The sequence below is a fragment of the Sinocyclocheilus rhinocerous genome, unplaced genomic scaffold (assembly GCF_001515625.1).
Source record: "Sinocyclocheilus rhinocerous isolate Xijiao unplaced genomic scaffold, SAMN03320098_v1.1 scaffold1413, whole genome shotgun sequence".
NCBI lineage: Eukaryota > Metazoa > Chordata > Actinopteri > Cypriniformes > Cyprinidae > Sinocyclocheilus > Sinocyclocheilus rhinocerous.
In genome coordinates this window covers 722,104-730,798 of record NW_015639297.1, presented here as the reverse complement: position 1 = coordinate 730,798, position 8,695 = coordinate 722,104, and the positions used below count along the sequence as shown (strand labels likewise).

Genomic DNA, 8,695 nt, shown 5'->3' with positions numbered 1-8,695 from the left:
GATGACGAGGTATCTATAATTATAAAATTCAGCTTTGTTACTGCTCTTGACTCTCACCTTGTCCATTCGTCTTGATGCAATGGCACCACCTTGTGGTCACACTAAACATGTCCTGAAAAGTGTGTGTGTGTTTGTGTACTTGTTTATGCTACATTGTGGGGACCAAATGTCTCCAGAAGGATAGTAAAACCTGAAATTTTTGACATTTTCTGCAGTCCCCACGAGGGAAAAAATGATTAAAAATAGTAAATGATGTTTATCTGAAAGTGTAACAATGCAAACAGGTTTTCTGTACTGGGTAGGTTTAGGGTAAGGGGATAGAAAATATCGTTTGGTTAGCATAAAAGTAATAGAAGTCTATGGAAAGTCCCCACAATTCACAGAAACAAACATGCGTGTGTGTGTATATGTAAACAAAAGCTTGTATTTTGGATTAGATTAATCACAATTAATCGTTTGACAGCACTTGACTTTAAATATATTTCTGTCAATGACAATGGGATTATTTAGCTGTTATTTAGCTTGAATGTTTTCAGAATTTTTGATGACAGTGCAGGTCATTGTGTCACTTGCACAGCAGTATATTAGCCAGTCACTATGGCTACATTCACACATTCCGTGTTTGAGGGCCAACTTTCTGCAAAAAGTTTTGAGCCTGATTGAGATCCTGAGCACTGGAGCCATCTGGTTGATATTGACAAAGGTGAACATCTCATTTATACTCATACATGATACTGCATGTAGGAACAGCTACACTAGGAATACAAAAAATAGATCTGTATAGGCTCTGAGACTACTGCCACTCTAAATCAGCTGATTTGGTCAATATACATTTGTTAGAATGTAGAATTTGTTAGAATTCTGTGTGGATTTTAAACTAAGGTTTACATTTTTAAAACCAGTTTATTATCTGTAGGTAAACCCAGGCAGAAATGGTAACAAAGGTCCTGGGATCTCAGCCAGTAAAAAGAAGGCAATAGTTAAGCAGGACTTTGTACCTATGTTTTTGCCGAGGTCTTTTTGATACATGTGTACTGGCTTTTTATCTCTCTTTAGTCAAAGTGATTACTTCAGTCTTTTCTGATTGTAACTCACTTTCAAGAATGGTCCCTAAACTAACATATTTAATTTAATCACACAGTTGGTTAATCCTGCAAGGAATTCACACAGAAAAACAAATCTTGATCCAATTTGTTCCATACGGTGAAGGGGAGAGACTCGGAGAGAGTCAAGTTACACAAGACGTTGACGACTCATTGCCAGAATGCATCTCTCCTCAAATACACACTGTGAACATCGAGAGTCAAAGATGAAATTGGTTGAATTTGTGGGGTGCTTCATGCTCGCCTTTGCAGCTGTGGGAGCGACAATACAGCCTAGAGAACCTGGTTGGACTGGTTCACTTTTAGTGGTGCCGATGGATGGGAGTCACTGGACTGGTGTGAAAGCTGTAGCGGAGGAGATGGGCCGCAGAGGACACAAAGTGATGGTGGTCATTCCAGAGGTCAGTGTACTGCTAGGACCTGGCAAACACTACACTACTAGGATATTTCCGGTTCCGTACGGAAAGCAACAACTGGACGAACTCCAAGCTCGGAATGCTGAGGTAATGGAGAGTAAGCAACTGCCTTTGTTGGAGAAGATCAGCACCAGAATTAGTAACATGAGGAAATTTGTGGACCTCCAAAGAGCCACAGCTGAGAGTCTCCTATTGAACCAAGAGCTGGTGGACTTCCTGAGAAAGCAGAACTTTGATGCCGTACTCACCAGCCCAGCTGTACCAACTGGTGCCATCCTGGCTTATAACCTGTCCTTACCTGCTGTGTATATGTTGCGAGGCTTACCTTGCGGACTAGACTCGATGGCCACGGCCTGTCCGAACCCTCCCTCTTACATCCCACGGTTCTTTACAAACAACTCCGACCGTATGTCGTTTCGTCAACGTGTGCTGAATGTTCTAGTGAGCATCGTAGAGCCATTGCTTTGCAGACTGATATATTGGTCAACTGAGGGTGTAGCATCCCGTTTCCTGCAGAGAGATGTAAGTGTGGCAGAGATCCTGCGCAGTGGAGCCCTGTGGCTGCTGCGGTATGATTTCAGCCTGGAGTTTCCTAAACCCTTGATGCCCAACATGGTTCTAATCGGGGGGATTAACTGTGCCATAAAAAACCCTCTTTCTAAGGTGAGTGAAAATGTTTAAATGGATGCCTAAACACGAGATAAAAATGTTTGCTTCATCTGTGTGTTTGCTACACCTGGTCTAGAAGTGTGTTTAAAGCTTAAACTGGTCCTAAGCAACTAGCTCTTGTGCAGGACCAGCCTAAACCAGCTCATGACCAACTAAGGACCAGCTTAAACCAGCTCAAACCAGCTGCTATGCTTCAACCAGCCTATGCTGGTTTTATCAACAGGGTAGATGGATAGTTCACCAAAAAATGAAAATTGTCATTATTTATTCACCCTCATGTCGTTCCAAACATGTAACCTGGTTATACTGAGGTCGTTTTTGCACTTCATCAAGGGGAATAAAGAATGTCCTTTTGCCTGAGAAGCTTCTGATTGCTTATGCTTTATAAGAGATGAGTTATATCTTATAGAGTTTTAGAAATTAAATGGAAAAAAAAAACGTTGCATCATGATATGTGGTGTAATTCAAGTATTAACAATGCTCAGCGCTGCCAATAAATGATTTTAATCATTAGCTAGCAAAATCGGTGTGCAACTGGCAAACTAAAAGAAATAATAATAAATAAATAAATAAAGGTTTCCCATTTTTGTTGTACAAAGATGTTTTTTTTACCTTGTGCTTGCTTTTTAATGGATTTTATTGTGTAAAAAAAATACCATAAAAAGGTTTTAGAATTAAGTCCCTCCCACATTCTGTGTCTAGCCACTAAAAATCTAGAAAGCAATCTTCTTGCTGTCTATGTCAAAAGCAACTAGTTGACATGTTTGTAATGTAGATAGTGAGACAAACAGAAGCACAGAGGTAAAGGTTCATCATCGTCAGTCTTTTTGAAGTCTTTGGCTACAAAGATGCACTTAGGAGTAACATGTATAGTCTTATGTCTAGTGATCAGTATAGTCTGTTCTGCAGCTCTGGAGCAGGGTAAGAGCAGTTGGACTGGGAAGCTGTTAGTGGTGCCCATGGATGGAAGTCACTGGACAGGGGTGAAGGCTGTGGCAGAAGAGATGGGACGTAGAGGACACACCGTGATTCCAGAGATCAGCATGCGCTTGGGTCCAGGCAAACATTACATCACAAAGACGTTTCCAGTCACATATGGGCAGGATTTAATCGACCAAATGATTGGGGAACATGTTCATGAACTAACAGAGCCAGAGCAGTCCCTACTGAAGAGTGTTTCTTTAAAGGTGGACTTTATGAGAAACGCTTTTAACTATATGGCCTCTACAACTGAAAGTCTGTTAAAGAGCCGGGAGCTTATAGAGTTTCTGAGAGAACAAAACTTTGATGCTGTTTTAACTGATCCTGCCCTACCAATGGGAACCATACTGGCGTATAATCTATCCGTACCTGCGGTGTACATGTTGAGGGGTTACTGTGTGAAGCTGCGGCCACAGGCAGTCCTGACCCTCCTTCATATATCCCACGTTTCTTTACACAATACTCAGACCGCATGTCTTTTAGTCAGTGTGTACTGAACGTTTTTGTGAGCATGCTGGAACCACTGATATGTAAATTTGTATACTGGCCCTTTGAGGAATTGACATCCAACTTCCTTCAGAGAGATGTGAGCCTGACTGAGATCCTGAGCACTGGAGCCGTCTGGTTGATGCGCTATGATTTCAGTCTGGAGTTCCCTAAACCCCTGATGCCCAACATGCAGCTCATAGGAGGAATTAACTGTGGAATTAGGAACCCACTGAATAAGGTCAGCAGCACCTTTATACTTGCTACATGATACTCAGAGTTTTGAAGCTCATAGTAGCAAGTAGAAGCTGAAAAGGGTGACAAAGTTTCTGGGTTTTCAGTCAAGAAAAAAACAAAAGACGAGCATGACTCTGTACCTACATACTATCATTTATTGCCAGGGTCATTTTGGGTGCACCTAAGTTTGCCAGGTTGCCACTACTTCCACACAATTAAATTGCATTAAGTACAAAATTAGTTGTTCCAATTTAGCAGACTTTAAGTATACCAGTTTAGTATACCAAAAGTACAATTGCCAGGTATTTTTATTAAGTACATAAATATTTAAATGTATTTGCAGAATACTTGGCATGAAATAAATGTATTTCAAATACAATTTAGTATATTTATTTTCACTAGGGATTACAATACACTCTCAGAAATAAAGGTACAGAAGCTGTCACTGGGGTGGTACCTTTTCAAAAGGTACACTTTTGTACCTTTTAGGTACTAATATGTACACTTTAGGTACTAATATGTACCTTTAAGGTACCAATATGGACTCTTTAGGTACAAAGGTGTGCCTTTTCAAAAGGTACCGTCCCAGTGACAACTTTTGTACCTTTTTTTTCTGAGAGTGTACCCTGAAAACTACACTTGACCGCCATAGCCTGACCAGACACTGCGTCTTACAACCCTCGTTTCTTCACACAGATCTCAGACGTATGTCTTTTCATCATTGTCTTCTGACATAGGGGAAGTCGTGGCCTAATGGTTAGGGTTCGAGTCTCGTACCGGCAGGGATTGTAGGTGGGGGGAGTGAGTGTACAGCGCTCTCTCCCACCTTCAATACGGTGAGGTGCCCTTGAGCAAGGCACCGAACCCCCAACTGCTCCCCGGGCGCCGCAGCAAAAAATGGCTGCCCACTGCTCTGTGTGTGTGTTCACTGCTGTGTGTGTGCACTTTGGATGGGATAAATGCAGAGCACTAATTCCGAGTATGGGTCACCATACTTGGCCACATGTCACGTCACATTCCAGTGAGCATCTTGCAGCCTTTGCTCTGCAGACTGATGTTTTGGTTTACTCGGAAGTCAAAGCTGAGATGGTCTTCAGTCTTCTTTAGGGGGTTCAAAGATTATTCTTTGGGTAAAGAAGCCACTGCTTGCTTAGGAAGACAAACTAGAAAATAATCACTTTAGGAAATCCATAAATCAGCTGAACTTCTACTGTGTAAATTTGTGATGCAGCTTGTTTGTATCTTTAAACATCGTAGCAGTATGAACAACATGAAGCACTGCCAATAATATAGTTCTGTTTACACTGTGTTATTGTAATAATTAACCAGCAAAGTCTGCCTGCAACTGGCAAACTCTGTAAAATATTAAGTTATGCTAGTTTTTGTTGTACAAGGTGTTATTTTTTCTTGTGCTTGATTTTTAATGGATTTTGCTGCAACACGTAAATGTGTTTTAGAATTTAAAAAAGTCCCTCCCACATCGTGTGTCTAGCCACTAAAATGCTGGAAAGCAATCTACTTGCTTTCTATATGATCGTAAATTGCAAAAGCATCCAGTTGATATATTTGCACATAGTAGGACAGACAGACATACAGAGGTAAAGGTTCACACCGCCAGATTTTTTTGAAGTCTGGTTTTGCTACAAAGATGCACTTAGGAGTAATTTTATGTCTAGTGATCAGTATAGTCTGTTCTGCAGCTCTGGAGCAGGGTAGGAGCAGTTGGACTGGGAAGCTGTTAGTGGTGCCCATGGATGGAAGTCACTGGACAGGGGTGAAGGCTGTGGCAGAAGAGATGGGACGTAGAGGACACACCGTGATTGTGGTGATTCCAGAGATCAGCATGCGCTTGGGTCCAGGCAAACATTACATCACAAAGACGTTTCCCGGCACATATGGGCAGGATTTAATCGACCAAATGATTGTGGAACTTATTCGTGAGCCAGAGCAATCCCTACTGAAGAGTGTGACTTCAATGGTGGCCCATTTGAGAAAGATTATTAACTGTGTGACCTCTACAACTGAAAGTATGTTCAGTAACCAGGAGCTTATAGATTTTCTGAGAGAGAAAAACTTTGATGCTGTTTTAACTGATCCTGCCCTACCAGTTGGAGCCATACTGGCGTATAATCTATCCGTACCTGCGGTGTACATGTTAAGGGGAATGCCGTGTGGCCTTGATGCTGCGGCCACAGCCTGTCCTGACCCTCCTTCATATGTACCACGGTTCTATACACGAAACTCAGACCGCATGACTTTTGGTGAGCGTGTGGTGAATGTTTTTGTCAGCATGCTGGAACCACTGATATGCAAGGTTACATTTTGGCCATTTAAGGATATTACGTTCAACTTCCTTCAGAGAGATGTGAGCCTGACTGAGATCCTGAGCACTGGAGCCATCTGGTTGATGCGCTATGATTTCAGTCTGGAGTTACCTAAACCCCTGATGCCCAACATGCAGCTCATAGGAGGAATTAACTGTGAAATTAGGAACCCACTGAATAAGGTTAGCATCATCTTTATACTCACCACATGATACTCAAGGCACGGAGTATCAAGTTTACTAGATATCCACAATAAATCTGTATATGCTACGTGACTCAAAACAGATTGATGAGGTGATGAACAGGTCAACTTTTCAGGCCATGATAAATGTTTTAGAATGCAAAGTTGTTCAAAGTGGACTCTCAGGACTCATATTGTGTGATTAAACTAAATCTAGGTGCACACTGCATGATTTATAATAGTCCTTTACAATTGTTGGTTGTCAGACTGTACGAACATGATGATCATGTCACACTGTGGGATCTCAGTTGTCATTAATGTCAGACTGTACACATCAAGACGTGTTAAAAATTGGTGTGCACTTGAAAACTTGTTTACATGATCAACCCATACACGTTCAGTGACTGCGAGCTGCATTGCACGCAGGGCTGAAATGTTGGCTAAAAGTCTATGAACGGCAGCAATACCGGCGTGTTTAAGAAGATGTAAGCAGTGTAAACAGCACACACCCACATCAAAGCAGCGACGCAACCGGTGTTTATCATAGCAAAGCCAACATCTCATAGGAATTCCGTGAGTGGTGGCCAGGAGCACCGGGGTTTATGGATATTAGAAGAAATCTAGCATTAATACTGATCATGGCTTGTCTTGAAAACCGAAGACAATTTTATGTTTGTCGTAGGAGAAGTCAAACTGCAGGATTTTGCGTCAAATCTTCTGACCCCTTCAGGGTCATTTCGGGTGAACCTAATTTTGTAGCAACATTCTTGTTAATCCTAGAAACAACATTCCTGACAGCCAGTCTGATTTTAGGATTTAGTGTTAATGTTAGTGATACCCTTACGAAAATTAACCATGGTTTTGCTACAAATAAAACCAAAAAACCATTGTTATTATAGTTAAACCATGGTAACCACAAATTAACCAAGATCTTGCTACACTAACCATAGTTGGGGCCCGAGCACCGGTGGTGCGAGGACCCTATTGGAATTGCTCAGATTCTTCTTCTTCTTCTTCTCCAAAATGAATCGCATTTCTGAGGGCCTAAACATGCTCGAAATCTCGAAACTTTGCACACATGCCAGAAGTGGTGAAAATTTACATCTGATATGGGTTTCAGATGTGGGTGTGACAAAATGGCTCGATAGAGCCACCTTTAAAATTTCAACGAATTTCAAATTTCAAGCTGTTTCACATATATGTACAAAATTGGGTAGACACATGCAACACATCAATACCTACAAAAAAGTCCCCCTGGTATGAAGTCCGAAACCCAACAGGAAGTCTGTTATTTTGAATTTTCTCTGCAAGTTTTGTGCTGTTTTTGCCATTTTCAGGCGTTGTATTTAAACAAATTCCTCCTAGAGATTTACATAGATCAACACCAAATTTGGTCAGTGTTATCTAAAGCCCTTTGTGACGTTAAATTGTTCCCTAAACCCCTGATGCCCAACATGCAGCTCATAGGAGGAATTAACTGTGAAATTAGGAACCCACTGAAAAAGGTGAGACTAGTGAAATTCTAAATCATATAACAAATTGGTCAATGTCATAAGTGTGTTAGAATGTAGAATATTCACAAAATTTCAGTCACATTGTGTGATTAAACTATGTAAAACTAATGCAAAAGACACTTTGCTGATACATCCAGGCTGGAAAGGGTGACAAAGGACCCAGGATTGCAGGCAGTTAAAAGAAGGCAAAATACGAGTGGGATTTTGGACCACCCGAGTAATTCATTGTCAGGGTCTTCATCTTCATCTTAGTTAAAGTGCTTACCTTTTTTCCTCTTTCTAATTGCTGTTCATATTTGAGAATAGTCACAAAAAAAGTGTTAAAAGCAGAGAAGGAGAGTGACTCAATTGCAAAAGGCATAAAATACGTATGTCCTTTTTTGTCACACAGACAGGTCAATGAAAATTTAAGGTCTAAATGTTAACTTTAAACTATGTTCATTTTAAACTTACCATAGCTGAACACACAACAATGTTTGAACGGGTACAGCAACCAAGATAGCAAAGTAGACCATGTCTGTGTTGTAAACAATATTTCAGTGACAAAGCATATTTTAATAGTAGGCTATGGGTTAAATCAAGATTGCCCTTCACCCACAATAGCTGATAAGTAAAGTTAGGACTATGTAATGATTTGCAGCAGTTATATACTGTATTACTATATTTATTCTCTGGTGTTCCAGGGACAAATGCATATATGCACATACATGCAGTAGACGAGAGCTGCATGATTATTAGGTGCTCTTTTGGTAAAACAGGCTTTTCTTTGTTTGACCCCTTCACT

General features: G+C 40.9%; 2 pseudogenes; both read left to right on the top strand.

Annotated features, from left to right (window-relative positions):
* Positions 1–3,036: 3,036 nt before the first annotated feature.
* On the top strand, positions 3,037–3,926 carry LOC107751153 (UDP-glucuronosyltransferase 1-6 pseudogene; annotated as a pseudogene).
* A 1,614-nt stretch (positions 3,927–5,540) lies between these two features.
* Positions 5,541–6,428, top strand: LOC107751152 (UDP-glucuronosyltransferase 1-1 pseudogene; annotated as a pseudogene).
* The last annotated feature ends 2,267 nt before the right edge of the window (positions 6,429–8,695 follow it).